General features: G+C 47.5%; 1 long non-coding RNA gene across 1 annotated transcript; it reads left to right on the top strand.

Moving 5' to 3' along the window:
- The first annotated feature begins 772 nt into the window (after positions 1 to 772).
- LOC147654339 (uncharacterized) lies at positions 773 to 1,149 on the top strand. The gene is made up of 2 exons (XR_015284976.1): positions 773 to 874; positions 993 to 1,149. It is a non-coding gene; the product is annotated as an uncharacterized LOC147654339 (long non-coding RNA).
- The last annotated feature ends 22,122 nt before the right edge of the window (positions 1,150 to 23,271 follow it).

Here is a 23,271-nt window from a genome sequence, read left to right as displayed (position 1 = left end):
ACATAAATGCACTCATCTTCTTCCTTTTCATTCCCCTTCTTCCTTTTCATTCCCCTCTAAGAGCTCAGCAGAGCCAGGAGTACTTCTCTTTAAAGCTTCTTTCCAGCAAGGTTGTAACAGAACTGAGGTCCCAGAAGATGAAGGACTTTTTTTTCTTAGATCTCCCAAGCAACATTCTAGGTTAATAGTGCTGCCTTCACTCTTTCCTCGTCATATACCTGTTTAAAGGGAACAAACATCTTCCAGTATGCCGGCCTGACAGAGTTCAGATAGGGGAAGATCAGTATCTTATGGCCTTGGTAAGTGATTGCCTTTATGGCTTCAGTTGCTTTAGGATTTGCTCCCTCTCATGTATATCAGACAGAGAAGCAGTAACAGTGCTGCCTTAACTGGCTGCTTTTGTGTTTAAAGCAATGATTTCTTGTGCTTGTGCGCTGCCATGTTTTCTTGCTGGGATCCCTTGCCAGATTTTACCACACCATCCCAGTTATCCCAGTTTCCAGGGCTGTGAAATGGCCCAAGAAGTACCATGAGGCACATTGGGCACATGAATAGGCACTCATTCTCGCAGCCACTGTGATGATCACAATGCATCCTCTGCAGAACTACTGTCAAAGCTGGAGCAGGGTGCTGTCCCCCTCCAGAGAGACTGGCTGCCACCAGGCTGCATCTCCCATCTGCAGGGGTCCCTGCCGACCCTCCTGCAGCACCTCGGCTCGCTGCTCCTGAGGGGTCAGCCTTGCCCTGCGAGCAGGGAGAAGGCAGGGGAAGGCTGGCAGTGACAGCTGGATCTTAATCGCCGGAGCAGCTTCAAAGGACCGTGTCACAGCCGGTGGCATTCCTACAGAGGGTTCCTGCTGCAGCTTCACTTCTGGTCCGTCGCTGCCCATTAAAGCATTTTCTGGCCCTGCTGCTCCCACCACTCCAAAGGCAAGCTCCCTTCAGTCACTGCTCGGCCCCGTGTTTAACTCTGTGCTTATCCCTTAACACAGATCTCATCCCGCTGGAGCCAAAGGGCGCTGAGCGCCGGCTGAAACACCCGCTGGAAGGTGAACAGGGACCCATGGCCCTGGCAAGGCCAAGTAAAAAGCAAATGCAAAGGAATGCTTTCTCTGTCAGTAAACAAAACAAAGCAAGCTGATTTTTAAACCTTTTAGCATGTCTGGGTGTCTTTTCTGCCACTGATGAAGGATAAACAATGCAATTATTAATTATTGATGATCGCTAATAAGAATGATGATTATCATCACCGTCATCCAGCCTTGCCATTCCTGCCACCTCTCTAATCAGTGTGATCTCACTGTTATTATACATAATTGCAATCTTCCAAGTCAGGGTAGGCAAAGAAGCAACCTTGCAGTGTAAATACTAAATACTTGGTATACCAAGAGTGAGAGCTCCTCGGCTTGGAGCACAGCTAAGCGAAGTCACGGGCTTCCATTCTTTTTAATTTACCATCTGTTCTGTATGACACAGCCTGTGTCTCTTTAGGGTTTAGTACCCATTTATTATCCAAAAGCCACCTCTGCCTGCTATTAAAATCACGTTGGAGTGATTTAGAGAGGGAATCCGTCCATTTGCCCAAGTGGAAAGATGTGTCATCAGCATAAACCTGAATGCAGCTGCCTTTCTGGACTCCAGGGCTGGGAAATGCCTCACCAGCACACTCACATTCTGCCAGCTCCAGCCCCTTCCCTCCCCCTGGCACAGTCCATTACCATGGGCTTGGCATCACACACCCCCTTCTCTCCTCCTCCCTTGTGTTACACACACACCACACGCGCACACACACACACGCACACACACTTCTCCTGGTGCCTTTTCCCTCTCTGTCTGTGTCATGAAAGGGACATGAGTGAGCCCCATCCCACTGATACACCCCCTTCTTTTTCATTTTAACTCCAGCCTCCCTGATCGTTACCCTCTGTCTGTCACAGACTAAACATGCTCATTATTCTTCCCTCTCCATTCCCTTTAATCATTCATTCTAACATATACCTGACCATGTGAGCATGCTCCTTACCCCTTTATTTTCCAATGTGCACCCTTTTCCCACATGCTCACACTCAGATTTACCTCCTCTGCTCATTTCCAGCTCTCACAGTTCTCACCATTATTTAATAAAACACAGCACAGATGAAGATAATTGCCATCACTTCCACAGTCCCTTGGGACATCTCAGAAATGTCCCACAGGTACCCAGGCAAGCACCTCACCCTAATAGTGAATGACTGTTAAACTAAACAAGAGATTTCCACCACTCTCTGCAAATTGAACCCAACAATGCCCCCTCTACCTCCATAGCTGCCTTCCATGGCTTTAGCCACTTCCAATTAACTGAGCAGCTCAGAGCTGTCCTCAGGGATCCAGGACAAACGGGATCCAGGCTGAAAACAAGTTCAGGATGGCAAAATGCAAAATGCAAGGTGTCTTGGCTACAGAATCCTGGGGCAGAGCTCCTGGGGGACGGTGACCCTGTGGGAGTCTGTAGCCAGGAGCTCAGTCCCTACCGAGCCATCAGGTGGGATACAGGTGGCAAAACTCCCTGCACAGCAGGGAGGGGGCAAGGTGCTACTGGTGCTACTGTGCACATCCATCTGTTTGTGCAGAGAGTGAAGGGAGATGTTTTGTGCACTAAAAGTGTGGGGTCTCGGCTCGTTTGCTGAGACAACAGCCATTTTGTTCTCAGGCTCACCACGGCAGAGGCTTGCGTGCCGTGTGTTCCCACGGAGGGTGGAAGATTAATAGAGCCATTGTCCCAACTTAAAACATTTTAATGAAAACTCTGGCATCACTGATGTGTGTCCTTGCTTGCTGTTATTTTTTTCTTACCTAATTTACCTGATAGACTACAGGAGGAGGGGAGAGGAAAGGAGAAAGAAGACAAGGGAATAATGGGTATGTTCTCACCAGAAATTCTGAATTGATTCAAAATTAATTCCCACTCTTTATTTTGAATAAATACTTCAAAATCAAAATCTCAATTTTTGTTTTAGCCTATCATGCCTTTTTTTTTCCTCACACCAAACGCACTTAAATATAAATCTGGAGTTTTTAACTTTTTTTCTTATTAAAAAACCAAACAATAGCCTGAAAATGAAATTACATGTTATGACTTTTAGGCATTTCATTTAGAAATGGTGATTTGAAATGCTAGTTACAATTTACTAGTTTTGTGGAGGGGGTGAGCACCTGATTTCTAGAGGTTTGATTGGCCATTTTATCCCCATGATGGAGCAAAAGGACAGGAGGTATTGCAGACACAGTACATTGGCTTCCCTCAGAGAACAGCAGAACTGCATAAGATGAGAAAGCAGGAAACAGTGTCATGAGATGAGTAAGGGCTCAGTCTGATTTTGGTATTATAAATTCTGGAGCTACTGCAAGAAGAGTGCAGTGGGAAAAGCATATCCCATTGTTCCATGCCAGTTCTGCCAGGTTTATCCAGACAGAGCACACCTCAGCCTGAAAGAAAAGCAGGATGCCAGGGTGTGCTCTTCTATTTGCCCCCACAGAGCCCCAGGGCTGCAGGGAAAAGAGGCTGGAAAAGTCTGAGTGACTGCTTTGGAGGAGGACCAGCTGACGCGCTGTCACTGTGGGCAGTGAAATGCCCCTGCCTTCACCGTGCTCTGGCAAGCCTGACAGCATCTCTCACCATCATCAGCTGGGGCACAGCAGCCAGCCCAGCCCCATATCTCCAGCTAGGCAGGAGCTGGCAGATCAGCACTGCACAGGGGAGCAGTGAGGGGCTGGTGTGGGAAGCCTGAGCTGGAGGAGACGGGTGGGCTGCGGGGCAGGAGGGGCCAGCAGCAAGATGACGAGGGAAGCCCCAGGCTGGGAGGGCCAGAAGTTAATGCAAGCGAGAAATGTGGTGCATTAGTAGAGATGTGTGCATAGGGGAAGCCATGAAGAGCTAAGTTTAGCTCTAGTCAACACCATCAGTCTTTCACTTTCATGAGCACTAAAATTGACTGAAACTCAAAATATGTATTTTAAAAAATGGGAAAGGAAAAGAAAATGTCCGGTTCCTGTAAGATGATCAATAACAGCCAGTCCTAGAGATGACTTTTTCAGCCACAGAGAAACAACTGTTATTGTTGAATTGCTTGGGAACTTTGCCAGTGGACAAAGATAAACCAATAATGTCGAAGAGAGGAGGGGTGAGATTGCTGAAACCTTAGCTACGGTAAAAGGGTTGATGGAAACACTTTCAAGGGGCATGTGGCAGGCCTCATGGAAAGCAATCATCTCCAACCAGGCACCAGGAAAAGGAAGGGATGGGAGACTCCACACCACAGCTGCTGCAGGAGATGACACTGGATGCTGCATCGACCACCTTCAGGGGCTGTAACCATGGCATGTGAGCAAACAGGGGATGTGGGCTCTTGCAGGCCTCTCCTCGCAACACTTTCTTGCCCTGCACTCCTACTTGACTTGTCTTTGTCCCTTAGAGGTGTGAAGCCCAGAAGTGCAGCCACTGCTGGGCAGGAACAAGGGGCACCCGTGAAGCAGCCCTGTGACTTCAGGAGCAGGTTCAGCCTCTGGTACCAGAACTGCCTCAGACACACCTCATTTAGCACCGAAAAGAAGCTTCTACTAAGGCTTTATTTCTGCAGCTGTGTCCCCTGTGGCTCTGCAGCCTTCCCTTGCAAGCCTAGGACTCACCCAGAGCATACAGGCATGGTGGACCTCCCTACCACACAACATTGCACCAGGAGCATTTCTCCCTGACCACCCTTAAAAGGGCTTTTCCAGGGCATTGGAAGCAGTTGCTGACTGTAATAGTTTTGACTGTGAAGGTCTCCAGGGAAAACCAGAGCAGTCACAGGGTCATAGTTCCCTGGGTTTTTGCCATTTCATCCTGGACAAATAGTAAATCTCATTCCCTAAAATAAAACCTTTTGTATGTTGTGAAGCAGTGTACCAAAGGCTGTTTCTCACGAGACCCTGTTATTCCTATGACACCAGTCCCATGACACCAAGGCACAGATTCGGGCCATGGTGTCGACTGACACTAAATGGAAAGGCCCTGGGCAGACCTCAATTTGTGCCTGTGAAAGATAGGCTGCTCTGTCTAATCTTGACCTTGTAAAAGTTTCCTAATACTCACTTCCATTACTACAGAAGAATCACTGCACATTCTGAGTTTTGTGTGTTTTGTTCAAAATTCCCCAGAATTCAAACCCGAAACCGGCTAGTTCTCTGGGTGATATTACAGGGTAGGGGGGCAGCTAAGTCAAGGGCTGCTAGAGAAGCTTGCTGATGGGTGCAGAACCAGCTAAAGCAAGAGCCAAACCCAAAACACAGGGGTCCTGATTCTCTGGGCTGTCTTGACTGCAAAATGAAGTTTCCTAGCAGTTCATGCTCCTGGCTGCAGTGGGGTAATCACACTTTCCTCACTGTCGTGCTTTTGGTACATCATGGGGACATAGAATCATGGAAGGGTTTGGGTTGGAGGGGACATTAAAGATCATCTAGTTACACCCCAGTGCCATGGGCAGAGACACCTTCCACTCAACCAGGTTTCTCAAAGTTCCAGCCAGCCTGGCCTTGAACACTTCCAGGAATGGGGAATCCACCATTTCTCTGGCCAACCTGTGCCAGTCACTCACCACCCTCACAGTAAAGAATTGCTTCCTAACATCTAATCTAAATTTGCTGTCTTCCAGTGTAAAGCCACTCCCCCTTGTCCTATCACAGGGTCACTGGCTGCTTTACAAAGTCAGTGTTTTGTGCTGTGTTGCAGAATGGCAAACTGAAGCACAGAGGAAAGTAAAGTGACTTACCTGAGGATGTTCAGACCAGTGGGAGATCTGAATCTAAAACGATGAACTTACAAGAGCTCAAGGTCTTTCAAGTCTCAGGTTCAGCAAACATTCCATTATGAGTACAGACATCTGTTGCTAGGTTTATGAGTGGGGAGGGAAGGTTGTACTCTGCAGTATTTTGGATCCTGCAACCTACACTGATTTGGACCTTTCCGAAGTTGCAGCTTTTATCACTGTCAAGAGGAACTCAGATCCCACAGGGATGGAGAGAGCCTCAGGTTACCACACCTGCAATGGGCATTAGAGCACATCGATTCTGCAGGAATCCCATCAAAGCTTTGCACCTCTGTGCTCTGCACCTGATGTGCTTTTCAGCTAAGAAGTCATTTACATGGCATGCTCTGTCCTCAGCCTCTCTGCTAACAGTGATGCTAATTTGATGCCAACACTTGTGTCTGCAAGGACATCTCTCCCTGGTCTGGAACACACAGAGCGCGGAAAAGTCACCACAATCCCCTGCTGGCTGCTCAGTCCCACAGAATGTCACACAGATGGGACCCTACCCCTCCAGGAGAGCCCCAGTCCTGTGCTCCCCTCCCTCTCTGTGTTTGTGTCGCTCTTTAAATGGCTTTGTTTTGCTTAAGCATCCCTTTTCAAGTAATGTTTAGCTTCCAGTTGGAATGAGCTCCAGGAAGCATGGCCGGGCCCCTGCCTGGAACAACGGCCTGTAATTTACGGTGAGTTATGTTTCAATTACCTCGGTGTTATAGCGTCTTGGTGAGGGCAGGCATTATGTCATGTCAGGGATACGGGAGAGGGAGAAAATACAGACGCTCCCATTACAGCCAGTGATGGAACAGTTTTAATAATACTGCAGGAAAAAAATAAAGAGAAGGGGAGCGCAAATGACTTTCCAGCCATACCATTACTGCACATTAGTAACCCAGCGCAGCCAGGGAGAGAGAGGGGGAGAGTGAAGTGGGGAAAGGAGAGGCACAGCTAAGTGACAGGAAAGAAGAAAAGGGAGAGGAGATGGAGGGGGCAGAGAAAAGGAAAAATAGGTGAGGCAGGAGAAGATAGGGAAGGAGGGAGGGAAAGATGGAGAGAGGGACAGAGAAGGGCACCAGAGGAGCAAGGTAAGAGGCTGAGTGAGAGATGCAAGAAGAAGGGTGGCAGGAAAAGAAGGATGTGGTTCTCATAGAGTTATGGAGGGAGGCTCACTGCCTCAGCCCCACAGCAATCCTACCCTCCAGCCAGCTCCCATGCACCCCACATCTTCACTGGCCCTGGTTCACTGTTCCCTGGTTGTGGGGAGTGGCAAGGCAGGTGAGAAGTCACAGGAACGGGGAAAAGAAGCAATCCCTATTAGACTTTGGTGAACGATATTGCTTTGTTGCTAGAACAAAGCACTCAACTTTCCAATAATAACAATCTACTTTTTTTTCTTTTAATCAAATTTCCTTTGTCATTGTGGCTTTTCTTAATTTTGCTTCAGCAGGGTAAGCCTCTCACTTCCAGCTTGCTGCCTCAATCGACGCTCTGCCTTGCTCTCAGTCACTCCTGCCCATGTGTGCCAGCACGCTCTCTCCTTCTTTATTTTCTTGACACAAATGGCAGTCATTGCTCAGAGAATGTGCTGGGTGAGCCTGCTTTGTAATTCAAACCTTTTATTCAGGTTGCTATTATGTACTAAAGAGGAAAATATGTATTGGCTAAACGGCCTCCTTACTGATGGTCCCCAGGATGGGAGGGAAAGGCTTGGACACAGGATCTCATGTGAACCTGCTGTCTCCCTGCCTTGCTCATCTGTTTCCTGGGAATTCAGCTCCTTTTCATTGCCACCTGCTTTCCCACTGCAGGGGGTAAACCCTGTGGCTGGAGATGTCAGTGTTCACGCTTGACAATGGGCTCAAAGACCAAGAACTTTGGACATATCAATTAGCCAACAGGAAGATCAGGGTTGAAAATTTGGAGTGTAATTTGAAGGAGGTATGAATAAGTGAGGTTTTACCTCTGCCTAGGTGACTTACACAAGTGTAACTACTAGAGATTAGTATCCAGCTGTGTAGGCTTATTCCACCAGTGCAATATCAGAAAGCCTCAGCAAACCCAAGGCAGGGATTCTCTACCATCACAAATGGCTTCATGCTGCTGTACCAGTAAAAAATAAAAGCTTCCTGCCTGTGTCTCAGATTTCAGTTTCCCAGAATGCTGCTAGTAGAGCTAGGGGATAACACTGCAGTGCTTCAAGTTGTGCACCTGCCTCCCTTCAGTACCGCATCTGTATGGTACCAGTGACCACAGTTGTGTAAATGTGAGCTGAACCAGGCAGTGGCACATGGAAGCACATATCTCATGCTTGCAATGCGGGGTGTATCCTGCCTCATGGCAGTTATGGGAAAAGAGGACACCCAATGATCTGGTTTAATTTTAAAAGAACATGCATAGGCAATCCCTGTTCCAGTGCAAAGCCTGCAAAAAAATTTTCCCCACCAACATGTCCTGACTATCTGTGTGAGTTTGTGCTGTATCAGCAGCTTACCACTGTGAGACTGGTATATTTGCAATTCAGGTACAAAGATCCCAAATGCTGGCTCAACCTGCTGTGCTGCAGGCTTCCCAGCCCTCCTGTGCAGTGTGTGGTGTCTCTGATGTTGGCAGCTGGGGCTGCAGCTGCCAGAGTGGTTCTTCTCCATGGTGCTCACACCTCACTTGCTGCACCAAAGCGAGGGGCAGGTCTGCCTCCCTCCTGAGGGCATCTGGATAACTCTGTGGTTGGGCACATGTAGTGCAGGCAGGGGGATCTCAGGGGTCAGGGGACTCCTGCCAGAAATTTTATGTGGAGGATGCCTAAAAATATTCTCCATCCACTGGATTACCCCAATTTTACAGGATGACACAGACAACTGAGGAAATCATTAAGATGACCCGAGTTCCACATCAAAGAGTTAACTTTTTCTGCTTGCCTGCAGACAGAGGGGATGACTTTCTGGTCAACCTGGACTTTTTAACAGGACTTTTCAGGGAAGATTTCTATGTTGTTCCTGGGCCTCCTTTAAAAAGAGGCCATGATCTGCCTTATATTGTCTGAGGTGCAGTCCAGAGTTTTTGTTCATTTAGAGTCTCTTTGCCTCAGGGATTGTTTCAGAGGAACTTACATGGCAACTGCATCTAGTCTGCATTATAAACAGGACATATTTCTCTTTCCAAGTTTCCATTATCTTGTTTACTTTTTTTTTTTAATTATTTTATTTATTTGGTGCCACGGGGATACCTCTGCACTAGCAGGTAGTATTCAGTTGCATGTAGAAAAGGAAACTTCACCCAAGCAGTTCTACCACAGCCCCTCATTTGTCTTGGGGCAGAGTTTAGCAGTGAGAATCTCTTTCATTCCTCCATTTCTGAGCTCACAGATGTTAAACACAGGCGATGCAGATATCATGGTCTTGTGGTTCCAGCTTCTCTTCCTTGTTTCCAGCTGCTAAATCGCATTTAAAGATGTTAACAATACACAAAATACCATCAGCATATGACTTCCGTCTGCAAGTGATCACTGGAGCTGTCACAGGGGTATTATTACATTGCCAATGAGAAGAAACACATCCCCCGTGGTTCTGAATGGAAGGGAGGCATCTGTAAGGCAGCTTCTCAGGTAGGAGGTGGCCCACTCTTTAGAAAACATGGAGTGCCCCCACACAGGAAAAACTCTATTTTAGGAAGCACAGACTAGGCACTTTACCTGTACTATGTCTACTGTTTTCTCTCCAGTGTGATTAGTCATTAAAGCCATATGGCAGCCCAGTTCTCGTCAATGGATTTTTATTAGACACAGTACAGTGACTAGTGACTTCACCTGCAGAAATTTCCACCTGATATTTTTTTAACCTAAACCGAGGAGCACGTGTGGATGTGCCTTGGGGAGGATTGTGAGTAAACATGGGGAGAGGCGTGTTTGCAAACAGCTAGCTCTCTGGGAAATCAACCCATGGAAAAGCTGGTCCTGAGGCACCAGGGGAGCTACAACAGACATTGGTTGGACAGCAGGAGATACAGCTTCATTCTTCTTCACACAGGAGAGAACTGGCCACAGATGTTATGGGAGGGCTCTGTCACAGACTTAGCAGAAGAATTTCGAATTCCCCTTTTCTCCTGCTGTTCATATTCCCTCACAACTACAGTTCATCATCCATTTCACTGCCTTTGGTATGACCCAGGATCAGTACTTGCACAGTAACTGGGTCAGAGGGTCTCCTAAGAGGAGACTGTGTTGTTTTTCTCCTTGTCCAGCCACCATATTAACTGAGATGCAGCAAACGAGTGAAAAATGTATTGTCAGGTAAAGTAACCAGGCTTACATCTGACTCTGTGGAAAATTTGGGAAATGAGGAGTGGCACCAAATGGACTGCTTGAAGAAGTCTTGAACAGTGGATTCTAAAAGTCCTGCAGCACAGCCCTGCCTGATCACTTTGGTTTGTGTAATAGGATGAATTAGGATCCAGTTACAAGCCAAAGTCCACTAGGGAGTGGAAGTGTGAAGCTTAATACAGTATCACAGAAATGGAAAGTGTCTTTAATGGTACAGAAGGGACTTGTGCTTGAAAGCATTTAACAGAGCCTTGGTAAGTAAACTGTAGTAATTGAGCTAGCAAAGGCATTTAGCTTGAACACTTTGTGTATGTATAACAAAATCAAATAAGCACCAGGAAGAACCATTCTTCAAAGGGATGATTTGAAATGCTTCCATTCCCTCCCCAGACAAAGAGCACTTACTCATTTCAGTGTGCACATTTCATTGTGCCACGTAGCTACGGTGACTCCTGGTTTGTGAATACAAAAGGATTTAAACCACAATGCATTATAGTCAAGCTTCCACACCTACAGTTATTTCAAATCCACCAGGGAATACAGCCCAGATTTTCAAACTGAGAACTCAGCTGATCACGGCATCCTCTGGGACTAATCCTCCCTCTGCTCTTCTCAGCTCCAACTCTTTGCTTTCCCTGAGGATCACTGTTTATCTGGAAAGGAAACTGGGATGCTCAGAGGCATGGGAGGGAAGATAAATAATGAGCATGAGCAAACTGTCAAAGAAAGCTTCACTGTGGTCAGCTATATGTCAGAGAAAAAGAGAGGAAAAGAAGAATAAATCCTAAGGGCAATACAAGCTTTAGGGATCTGGCCTCTATACCCAGTAGAATTATAGTGTTGAATACAAGAGGTTGTCAAAGGTCTTAATAACAGCTGGCTCAAAAAACACCCACTGAGATTGTTTGTTTTCCTTTAATTGAACCCTGGGATTTTCACTAACTAAAACTTCAGAAAAAAATGAAGTAAGAAAAAAGCAGATGTATGCCTTGGGAGCTGCTGCAGGGTCATGTGGGGGTTGAGCTTTACTCCATTCTCCTCTGGGAGAGTGTTTTGTTTAGAAGTGAGTCCTAATACAAAGATCTCACGGACTGCACTTGCCACTTTAGCACCATATTAAGTTCTAGGTTGGCAAGGTTGAAGAAAAACATTTCAAGAGTGGTGTTTAAAGTGGAAAGTAGAAATCCAATTTAAAATTTTTAACAGAGAAAGTTCTCTTTTTTTTTTTTTCCTTTATTGGCACAAAAACCTTATTTGATGTCAGCTTTAAGTGAAAAACTGGTGAGCAGAACCTCACTAGACAGGAATTTGGTTTAACATTTTTGATCTTCTGTGACACTTATGAGAATTCCACCTCAAGAATTTTCCTCTGAACAAGATGAAATTAGAGAATAAATTACCCATTGAACAGAAAAAAACAAACCCAAAAGAACCCCAAACTTTTAATCAAGTTCAGGGCACAGATTTGTATGTCCATGTTTAAAAGGTGCTGAGAATTGAATAGACTAGGCATGGGAAAAGATGAAATCAAGGAGGAGAGATGGATAACAGAGAAGGCAAAGGGTTTAAGATGATGAAAATTTGGAGGATCACTTCAGAGAAGAGACTTCAGGAAAAGACTCACTTGCAACCTGTGTTGGAAACAGGGAAGGTGACAGACAAAGGAGTGGCTTTATCAGACTTCAGATGCTATAGGAACACAACTTTTGGCTGGGAAAGGCACATCTTCAGACACATGGAGCAGTCCTGGCTTTTGCAACAAACAGCATTCCAGAAGACCTGGACTGCCGAGGAGTGACATCAGTGACTGGAGAGCAGAGTGTCACAGCTTAAATCTGTGACACCCAGCTTTGAGTTCCTTTATTTAAACAAACAAATAAGAACGCAGCTAAAACTACAAAGCACTGGATTATTGCTGTAAAGGTACATGCAACAATACAGCCTAATGGGAGAAGAAGGAACACAAGGTCATTACTGCATGCAGCTCTCCCACTCCCCCCACCAGCTATGAGGAAAAATTGGGGTCCAACTGTTCTTTCTCTCTTCCTAGTAAATGTTCTCACCTCCACTGTCCCAACCCACCACCTACCTTCCAAGAAAAACAAAGCTCCTGTGATTTGTTTTTAAGGTTTAATTCTTACTTGAAGAGCTTATGTTACCAGGTTTAAGGAAAATAAAGGATGCTAAACAACTTGAACGGCCAACAACTGACAAATAGCAAATAATGAAAGCACTCAATTCAAACATAAATGAGGCCAGGGATTGCCTATTATTCTGTCTTTGCACACTACCCAGAAAGCAGGCAGAGGGGGTGCATTCTTGGTCAATTCCTAGGCACTGTCATAATAAACGTGATTAATAGGCTATAATTTACCTGCACAAATAATTCAATGAACAAATACAAACAACAAACAAATTTGGGCAGCTGCGATCAGATCTTGAGCAGAACAGAGCACATTTACTAAATAAATTGGTATCAACTAGTCCTAGTAATTGCATTCCATCTCCCAGAATGGCTCCTGGATTACTTATGGAGCCCAAAAGCCTGCCAAGCATTTTACAGTCTGTGTCCATTCTATGCCTAGGAGAGTGGATTCACTGCCTACACCCAAATCACTGAGTGTGTGCATTTGCATTGACATTTTTATGGGGCTTTCTAGCTTCGCAAGTGTTTTCTAAGGAGTGAAGTTTAAAATAGCTCTGGTCCTCTTGTAATATTGCTGATTAAGTAACAGGATCAGACTAGATTTTGCATTCTTTTAGCCACAAAAATGACTTACGTGGAGCATTAATATTAGAGCCTCTAGAGAAACATGTGCACAGGTTACAGATAAGCCCTCAGCACTGCATTAGCTCTCCTTGTTACTTGCTCTCCCCATGCCTCCGCTGTCCTGAGTTTTGAGCTGGAGTATCCTGGGTTGCAGTATATTCTATCACCATCCTCATGTACTGTTGAAACCAGGTGAGGCAGTGCTCCCTGCCTCCCCCCCCCCACCCGGGCTACCTTCTGTTAATGGGCCCATCAATGCCCTGCCCCATGACTCATAGATAACTTCCCCCTGTATTGTCCCCTGTTAATGGGCCCACCACTGCCTTGCTGCATGACTCAGAGATAACTTCCTCCTGGACTGTTTTCTGTTAATGGCTCATCAAAGCCTTATCTCATGACTCACCATCCCATTGTGAGATGCTCCTCCCCGAGGGAGGAGCCAAGCATTCCATACTGGATATAAGCTGAGAATTCGAACACCACAGCAGCCCTTACCTACGGGACTTCCAGAGGACAGGAGCTACTGCTGGACTTTCAGCTGAAGACCAGACCCCCTTTCTTCCAGAGGATCACGCTTCAACAAGACCACCTCATCTAGACGACTACCATCACCCTAACAGGGTTCCAGGCTGTATTCTGACTCTGTCAGTGTTTTTGATATTATTGCATTTATTCTTTTTATCATTTTCCTATTAAACTATAATTCTGACTTGTGATCTCTCACTGGTTTGATTTCAAACTAGTACATATTTTGGCGCCCAACGTGGGGCATTAACCTGAGAGAAAGTCAGAATTGCAATTTCATATTAACAGAAACCTATCCACCATGGTGGTTGGCTTGTCTATATGGGTACTGTATCTTGCTCTCTATATTTTCCCTCACATGGGGAACTACTTGCCTGTTGTATTGCTCCTGTTGAGACCAGGGAATGGTATGAGAATTGCTTTATTGGTTTATTATGCTTATGGCATGATAACCTGTGAGGCAATGAATACCATTCGGAATATATACTCAATTTTGTTTGCTTGTCCTAGTCTGGGCTGCTACATCTGGGACCTTCTCAACAATCGCACCCTGCCCTTGGTAGGAAGAGTGGAGAGTGGTTTCTTCCAGCCTTTCAGGTCAGGCACAGCAGTTTTTAAAAATATTGAGTTCTCTCTGGATGCCAAGGACAGCCTAGTCTTGCTGTTTTGTTTTCTCTGCATGGCCTGCACCATGTACACCATGCTTAGAAACAAAGCACTGTTTGGTGTGGTACAGCGTCTTCTTGAAGAAGAAGAGAAAAGAACCAAGAGCAGAGCAACAGCATCCATGACCACACAGACTGCCACAGAGGAGAAAGGAACCAAGAGCAAAGCCACAGCGTCCGTGTCTACGCAGACTGCCACAGAGGAGAAAGAAACCAAGAGCAAAGCAACAGCATCCGTGTCCACTCAGACTGCCACAGAAGAGAAAGGAACCAAGAGCAAAACAACAGCGTCCATGTCTACGCAGACTACCACAGAGGAGAAAGGAACCAAAAGGGCCATGAGCACCTCCACACAAACAGTCACCGAACCAGAGCAGCCTAAACCGGTAGAAGTTGCCCCCATTCAGAAAAAGAAATCAAAAAGCAAATCAGTCCGCATAGTGACTGATGAGGGTGAGGCAGGACCTTCACACGCAGCGGAGGAGACAGAACCAGAGATTATCACTCGCTCTCTATCCCTAGGTGAGCTGCGTGACCTGCGGAGGGAATTCACCCGCCAGACGAACGAGTCCATCCTAACCTGGCTGCTCCGCATCTGGGACGCTGCAGCAAACGACACCATCCTGGATGGAAGTGAGGCCAGGCAACTGGGATCGCTGTCCCGGGATGTGGTCATTGACCAGGGGATTGGGAGAACCCAAGAAACTCTCAGCCTCTGGAGGCGACTGCTGACAAGTGTAAGGGACAGATACCTCTGCAAAGAAGACCTCCAGGTGCACCAGGGAAAATGGAGCACAATGGAACAGGGTATCCGATGCCTGAGGGAGTTGGCTGTGCTGGAGATCATTTTTGCAGAAGATGAGAGATTTCCTAAGAGCCCAGATGGTGTCCAGTGCACGTCACAGATGTGGCTGAGATTTGCACAGCTTAGACCAGAGATGTACTCCCGTTACCTGGCAACACTGCAATGGAGGGAAGGTGAGGACAGGGTGGGTGTCCTGGCCAATAAACTAAGAATCTACGAGGACACTGTCACTGCCCCGTTTCGCACCCATGTCTCATCTGTGGAAACAAGGCTGGCTGAGCAAGTCCGGAGCTTGATTGAAGAGGGCCATCAGAAACTAAAAAAGGAACTTAAGGAAGAAATTTACCACGTCTCCCCAGAACCAACAAGAGTCTCTGCTATTAGGAGTAAGCATTCCCCAGCCAGGGAGAAAGGATACACTCCACGAGGTAACCTCTGGTTTTTTCTCCAGGAGCATGGAGAAGACATGAGGAAGTGGGATGGAAAACCCACCTCCTCCTTAGCAGCCCGGGTACGTGAACTAAAAAGAGGGACAACTACCACAAGGAGCTCATCTAGAGCCAGCGCCGCTCCGGTCTCTCGTGGCCAGAACATCAGAAGGTATAGAAATGATGATATGAGTGATCCTCTTGAAGGGACATCAAGAGCATATTCACCGGAGGAGAGCAACGTGCACCATGACCAGGATTAGAGGGTCCCTGCCTCTAGCCAGGTAGAGGAGAGAGACAACCGGATCTATTGGACAGTGTGGATCCGATGGCCTGGCACATCTGACCCACAAAGATATACGGCTTTGGTTGATACCGGCGCTCAATGCACTCTAATGCCATCAAGGTATGTGGGAGCGGAACCCATTTCTATTTCTGGGGTGACAGGGGGATCCCAGGAGCTCACGGTACTGGAAGCTGAAGTGAGTTTAACTGGGAATGAGTGGCAGAAACACCCCATCGTGACTGGTCCAGAGGCCCCATGCATCCTCGGCATAGATTACCTCAGGAACGGGTACTTCAAAGACCCAAAAGGTTATCGCTGGGCTTTTGGGATAGCTGCTCTAGAGACAGAAGGCATCAGACAACTGAGTACCTTGCCTGGTCTCTCAGACAACCCTTCTGCTGTGGGACTACTGAGAGTTGAAGAACAACAGGTACCAATTGCCAGAGCAACAGTGCACCGTCGGCAATACCGCACCGACAGAGACTCTGTGGTCCCCATCCATACGATGATTCGTGAGCTGGAGAGCCAAGGGGTGGTCAGCAAGGCTCGTTCACCCTTTAACAGCCCCATATAGCCAGTGCGTAAGTCCAGTAGAGAATGGAGACTGACGGTGGATTACCGTGGACTGAATGAAGTCACGCCACCACTGAGTGCAGCCGTACCAGACATGCTGGAGCTTCAGTATGAGCTGGAATCCAAGGCAGCAAAGTGGTACGCGACCATTGATATTGCAAATGCGTTTTTCTCCATTCCTCTGGCAGCAGAGTGCAGGCCTCAGTTTGCCTTCACCTGGAGGGGTGTGCAGTATACCTGGAACCGATTGCCCCAGGGGTGGAAGCACAGTCCTACTATCTGCCATGGACTGATCCAGACTGTGCTAGAAAAGGGTGAAGCTCCAGAACACCTGCAGTACATTGATGACATCATTGTGTGGGGGAACACGGCAGCAGAAGTATTTAAGAAGGGACAGAAGATCATCCAGATTCTCCTGAAGGCTGGTTTTGCCATCAAGAAGAGCAAAGTCAAAGGACCTGCCCGGGAGATCCAGTTCCTGGGGGTAAAGTGGCAAGATGGACGGCGTCAGATTCCCACTGAAGTCATCAATAAGATCACTGCGATGTCTCCACCGACCAACAAGAAGGAAACACAAGCTTTCCTAGGTGCCATAGGCTTTTGGAGAATGCACATTCCTGAATATAGCCAGATTGTGAGCCCTCTCTACCTAGTTACCCGCAAGAAGAACAATTTCCATTGGGGCCCTGAACAGCAACAAGCTTTCGCCCAGATCAAGCAGGAAATCGCTCATGCGGTAGCCCTTGGTCCAGTCAGAACGGGGCCAGAAGTGAAAAACGTGCTCTACTCTGCAGCCGGGAACAATGGTCTGTCCTGGAGCCTTTGGCAGAAGGTGCCTGGTGAGACTCGGGGTCGACCACTGGGATTCTGGAGCCGAAGCTACAGAAGATCCGAGGCCAACTACACCCCAACAGAGAAGGAAATTTTGGCCGCCTATGAAGGAGTCCAAGCTGCCTCAGAGGTCATTAGTACTGAAGCGCAGCTGCTTCTGGCACCCCGACTGCCGGTGCTGGGGTGGATGTTCAAAGGAAAGATTCCTTCCACGCATCATGCCACCGATGCTACTTGGAGCAAATGGATTGCCCTCATTACACAGCGTGCCCGTATTGGAAACCTGAACCGCCCTGAGATTCTGGAAATTATAACAAACTAGCCTGAAAGTGAGACTTTTGGATTATCTTCTGAAGAAGAGGAGCAAGTGACACGTGCTGAAGAAACCCCACCATATAATGAGCTACCGGAGAGTGAAAGACGATATGCCCTCTTCACCGATGGTTCCTGCCGAATTGTAAGCACTAACCGGAAATGGAAAGCTGCTGTATGGAGCCCCACACGACGAGTTGCACAAGCTACCGAGGGAGAGGGTGGATCGAGTCAGGTCGCAGAACTTAAAGCTGTCCAGCTGGCTTTAGATATTGCTGAAAGAGAGAAGTGGCCGAGGCTCTATCTCTACACTGACTCCTGGATGGTAGCTAATGCTCTGTGGAGATGGCTAGATCGCTGGAGAAAAGCCAACTGGCAGCGCAGAGAGAAACCCATCTGGGCCGCTGAGATTTGGCAGGACATCGCCGCTCGGGTAGAGAAGCTGATCGTGAAAGTTCGACACGTGGATGCTCATGTACCCAAAAGTCGAGCTAATGAAGAGCACCGTAACAATGAGCAGGTGGATCGAGCTGCCAAGGTGAAAATATCACAGGTGGATCTAGACTGGCAGCACAAGGGAGAATTATTTTTAGCTCGTTGGGCCCATGATGCCTCTGGTCATCAGGGACGAGATGCAACGTACCAATAGGCTCGTGAGCGAGGGGTGGACCTTACTATAGACAGCATCTCACAGGTTATCCACAACTGCGAGACCTGCGCTGCAATCAAACAGGCCAAGCGGGTGAAGCCTCTGTAGTACAGTGGAAGATGGTCCAAGTACAGGTATGGGGAAGCCTGGCAAATTGACTACATCACCCTTCCCCAAACCCGCCAAGGCAAGCGCTACGTGTTGACCATGGTGGAAGCAACCACTGGATGGCTGGAGACATACCCTGTGCCTCATGCTACTGCCCGGAACACCATCTTAGGCCTGGAAAAGCAAGTCCTTTGGAGACATGGCACCCCTGAGAGAATCGAGTCAGACAACGAGACGCATTTCAAGAACAGCCTCGTAAGTACTTGGGCTAGAGAACATAGAATTGAATGGATCTATCATATCCCTTATCATGCACCAGCTGCTGGGAAAGTTGAACGGTGCAATGGACTACTCAAGACTACCCTAAAAGCACTTAGTGGAAGAACCTTCAAAAATTGGGAAGTGAACTTAGCAAAGGCCACCTGGATGGTTAACACCAGAGGATCCATCAATCGAGCTGGTCCTGCCCAGTCTGAACCCTTGCACACGGTGGATGGAGATAAAGTCCCTGTGGTACACATGAGAGGTATGTTAGGAAAGACTGTTTGGATTAATCCCACCTCAGGCAAAAGCAAACCTATCCGTGAGATTGTCTTCGCTCAAAGACCTGGTTGCACTTGGTGGGTAATGCGGAAAGATGGGGAAACCCGATGTGTGCCACAAAGAGACCTCATTTTAAGTGAGAACTGTGTGTAAGGTTCCATTGTATATATATATATATATGTGTGTGTGTGTGTGTGGAGTTTAAGGAAGGTACTGATTTGGAATTATGTAGATGGTAATAGAATAAGGGGTGGATTATGTCCTGGGTTGCAGTATATTCTATCACCATCCTCATGTACTGTTGAAACCAGGTGAGGCAGTGCTCCCTGCCTCCCCCCCCCCACCCGGGCTACCTTCTGTTAATGGGCCCATCAATGCCCTGCCCCATGACTCATAGATAACTTCCCCCTGTATTGTCCCCTGTTAATGGGCCCACCACTGCCTTGCTGCATGACTCAGAGATAACTTCCTCCTGGACTGTTTTCTGTTAATGGCTCATCAAAGCCTTATCTCATGACTCACCATCCCATTGTGAGATGCTCCTCCCCGAGGGAGGAGCCAAGCATTCCATACTGGATATAAGCTGAGAATTCGAACACCACAGCAGCCCTTACCTACGGGACTTCCAGAGGACAGGAGCTACTGCTGGACTTTCAGCTGAAGACCAGACCCCCTTTCTTCCAGAGGATCACGCTTCAACAAGACCACCTCATCTAGACGACTACCATCACCCTAACAGGGTTCCAGGCTGTATTCTGACTCTGTCAGTGTTTTTGATATTATTGCATTTATTCTTTTTATCATTTTCCTATTAAATTATAATTCTGACTTGCGATCTCTCACTGGTTTGATTTCAAACTAGTACATGGAGTCACAGCTCAGCAGAGACCCCAGAAACCTGTGCTGACTTTAGCCAGGCCTGAGAGAAGCGAGCACCTCTCCTCCACAGACCAGAGCTCTGGTCCATTTCTCACAAGCAGAGCTCCCTCTCTTTGGAAGAAATGCTGAACTAAGCTTTCCTGGGCCATGTGTCCTCCCTCCTCCCTGCCTCAGCCAGGCAGCAGTGCCAAGCAAGGTGGGTAAGTGCAGGTTCCACGACAAGGTAAGATAAATGGAGAAACATGCGCTGCAAGAGATGTTTATTGAGTGAGATGCTAAATGAATAACCCAATCAATGCTGTAATATTTAATTCAATACAAACTTCAGATTGAGAGTGTTCCCCATTTATTTTGTGCTGTCACCAAAACTGTCGTTCGTTAGAGCACGGTGCTGTCATTAAGGGAAGAGGTTTCCAAGAGGAAGGGGCTGGCTCCAGGCTGTGCAGTGAGTGCAGCCTTCACAAGGGAGTGAGAGACAGAGTTTTATTACCTTCCTTCTGTGCTGGGGACTTCAGGGAGGGCAGGAAACACTGTGCTTTTCTGAAATTCTCCCACCCTCTGTAATGCCTTGTGCCAGTGTAATATTTTCCCCACATGTCCAGATGCCCTTTGCAGCTGTGTCTCTGCCCTCAACCATTTGGACATGCCAAGAGTAAGTTTAAACCACCCTATTATTTCTGTCTTCTGGGTTCCCAGTTCTCTGCTGGGGCACTGCCATTGCTCACACTGTTGGCACAGGGCTGTGCTCAGGGATGGAGGGGAAAGAGAAGACCTGTAACTGTGTCCTGGGAACTCAAGTAGTGCCAGCTATGTGGCAGAAGGAGCAAGGGGAGGCAGAAAAACTCACTGTGGGTCAGGCTCTGGACTGTCAACCTGCCCTTGCCATGTGTCAGTGCTCCCATCTCCTCGGCACTGAGGTCAGTTGCAGTGTGCCAGCACACCCTGCTTGCACTTGGACCAGCTTTTGGGCAGCCCTGCCTGCTGGCAAGCCATCCTGCCTCACCACCAGGATAAAGTGCTCACCCTCTAACATGTGTGCATTGGGATGGCATGGCAGAGGTTGCCAGCTGGCTGGGCAGCCCTTGCTTGTGACAGGTGGCACGTTGTCCCTGAATCATCCTGGCCATCCTTATTCAGTACACCTGGCACCCTGTCCCCCACACTTAGAACTGCCACTCTCATCGATCTCAAACCATCTGGTCCAGCTCTAACTTGTCCTGTGCTTGATTGGATTTCCTGAGTGTAATACTTGACTGAGAGGTGCCCACAAATTCTTCCGTAGCCAGTGTTGCTTCTGATGGCTGTTGTTCTGTCTGGCCTCTGTCACTGGCCAGGTTCTGCCAAGATCCAGGGTGATGCCTAAAGCATGGCATGGCATCACTGAAGCCCTATTCTCTGTACTAATCTGTCCTCTCTTCCTAAGGGTTTACATGAAAGCAGCCCAAGGTAGTTCAGTATTGATTTCCACATGGGCATTAGAGTAATGCATTCGTTCCAGCAAGTTGAATACCTTCAGTGGGTGTTCTTCAAAGCCAAGTTCACTCTTGAAGTGATCCCAATTAGCTTATTTATTCCCTTCCTTCTTTCTTCTGCCTCTCTCTTTGCTCTCTCAGGCAACTCCTTAATTATCCCCCCAAGTGTTGCTCAGGTGAAGCAGCTGAAAGCCGTGCTTAACATGTCCTCTGATTACCTGCAAAAGAACTAATGAAACACAGACAAGTTTAGTGAGCCTGGATGCACGTGTGTTTGCACACTCATTTAATTATTTTAGTTTCCCCCCTCAAAATGGAAACCCAGTCCTGCCGGCCTTTGTGAACTTCACTGTTTTGGGGAGCTGACATGGGCACAGTGTAGGTTTCTGTCACGCCTCACATGCTCTGAAGATTTCTATTTCAAGGCAGTTTACAAGGATATATCATTGGAAAGGAGACCACAAAACCTCCATATTATTTGAGCATGATCTAGAAGTCAAAGCATATGTAAATGTAGAGATATGTATGAAAATAAACAAAAACAAACCCTTCTCCCCTTTCTGATTTAATATATCCATACATTGATCCATTCTCACTCTACCTTCCCTTTTCACTTTTCTTTTTTCTATGGCTGCAAGAATTCACATCTCATCTACCTTTCAAAGGCTGGTGAGTAACCAGAACTTTGTCGGCATCTTCATTTTAAACAGAAAAAACAAACAGCCCTCCCTCAACCCCCCTTCTCCCAGTCTGTTCCTGCCAGAAACATAGCAACCAGCACACACAGCTTTCTGCAGGCAGCCTAGTTTGCATTTAATTAGTTCTGTGATATCCTAAACTTCTTTCAACCTCCACCCCCAGAACATCACTGTAGAAATCCTCATTCTGGGAATGGCATGATGGAGCTGTCAAAAGCCCAGCATCTGTGCCAGAAAGTGTTTAGAGTATTTGGATTCCTGAATCGGGACACGGCTTGCCTGGAATATAATCTGTGACCAGGAAAATGAAGGAATGTAAGGGTCTGCAGAGGAACAAAGGTAGGAAATGTAAACTCCACTTTATAAGCTGGAAAATACAAGGCAGAGATATGAAACTACCTGCTCTCAGGATATCTGTCTGGCCTATCAATAACAATGCCAGGACAGGTGCCTGCTCCTCCTTGATGGGAGAGGACAAGGGTTTATCCAAGGTGAGGAGGAATCTGGTGGAACAAGTAGTTCTAATTCCTAGCATCTTCTTTTCACAGCCATTCATCCCCAAACCAGTTGTGAATCGGTCCTTGTGAGCCCCACTGCAACAGGGCTTACATTCTCGTGGATTGCCTTAATGTAGACCATCCAAGGGCACTGGGCAGACAAGGCAGAGTCACCAAACACTGGAGGGAAGGGTTTGTATGGACCATGATGGTAATGCCTCCAGGCACCTTACACTTGTTTGAGTGTTCAGGATTAATAAACACCTCTGCTACACCTTGCAGAAAACATTACCTCCGTCTCTGTGCAACTCCTGTTAGCTCTGCCGACTCCATCCCAGAACTGGGCCCTGCCTCCAAGCTTGGACCCTGCACTAGCACTCACAGAAAATGGCAATGCAATCAGTGTGTGCCTGAATTGAGCTGCCTGCTGGTGAGCCTTGTCCTTTTCTCTTCAGTCCTGAGCTTCCACTCACAGACGGATCATTCCCACTCCTCCCTCCTCCAAGGCAGCAGGGGTTTCCCAACACAGTGCCAACCCCAGTGACATCCTGAGGTGTCAATGATATAGTCACTGTTTCTGTCCTGAGCAAAGCCTCCCTTTTCTGTCCCTTTATCCCTAACCCAGAAACGCCAGCCACGGGAAAGCTCCTCACAGTTTCCTGCATTTCTGCTAGCCACAGCAAACCCAAAAACTGGAAGACAAGCAGAGCTAAAGCAGGCATTGATATTTTTAATCACTCTGTCAGCCCACTAACCCTCTTTGATGCTCCAACCAGGCTTGCAGTTGGCAAGTGTGCTGCTGACAGTGGTACCAGCACATGGAGGCAGGTCCTTTATGTCACCAGTTCAGTGCAGCTTCTTGCTCTGGCCATTTGCAACTTCTCAGCAGAGGAGGCAGCTGCATTCCCTGCCAGGACTCTGTGAATTAAAGCACAAGGAGCATTCACCTTGTTCAACAGTTCCTCCCTCCCACCCCTGCCAGTCTGCTGCTGTTGAAGTCACTGCAGCTTCAGCTGCTTTATCATCTCATTTGCTTCCTGATCTGACACCAGCCTGCCATGCAGCTGATCAAAGGTAGAAACCAGAGTGCAGCCGG

Source organism: Cyanistes caeruleus, chromosome 3, assembly GCF_971803275.1.
Source record: "Cyanistes caeruleus chromosome 3, bCyaCae1.hap1.1, whole genome shotgun sequence".
In the NCBI taxonomy this organism is placed as follows: domain Eukaryota; kingdom Metazoa; phylum Chordata; class Aves; order Passeriformes; family Paridae; genus Cyanistes; species Cyanistes caeruleus.
This window is presented reverse-complemented; position numbering and strand designations above follow the sequence as displayed.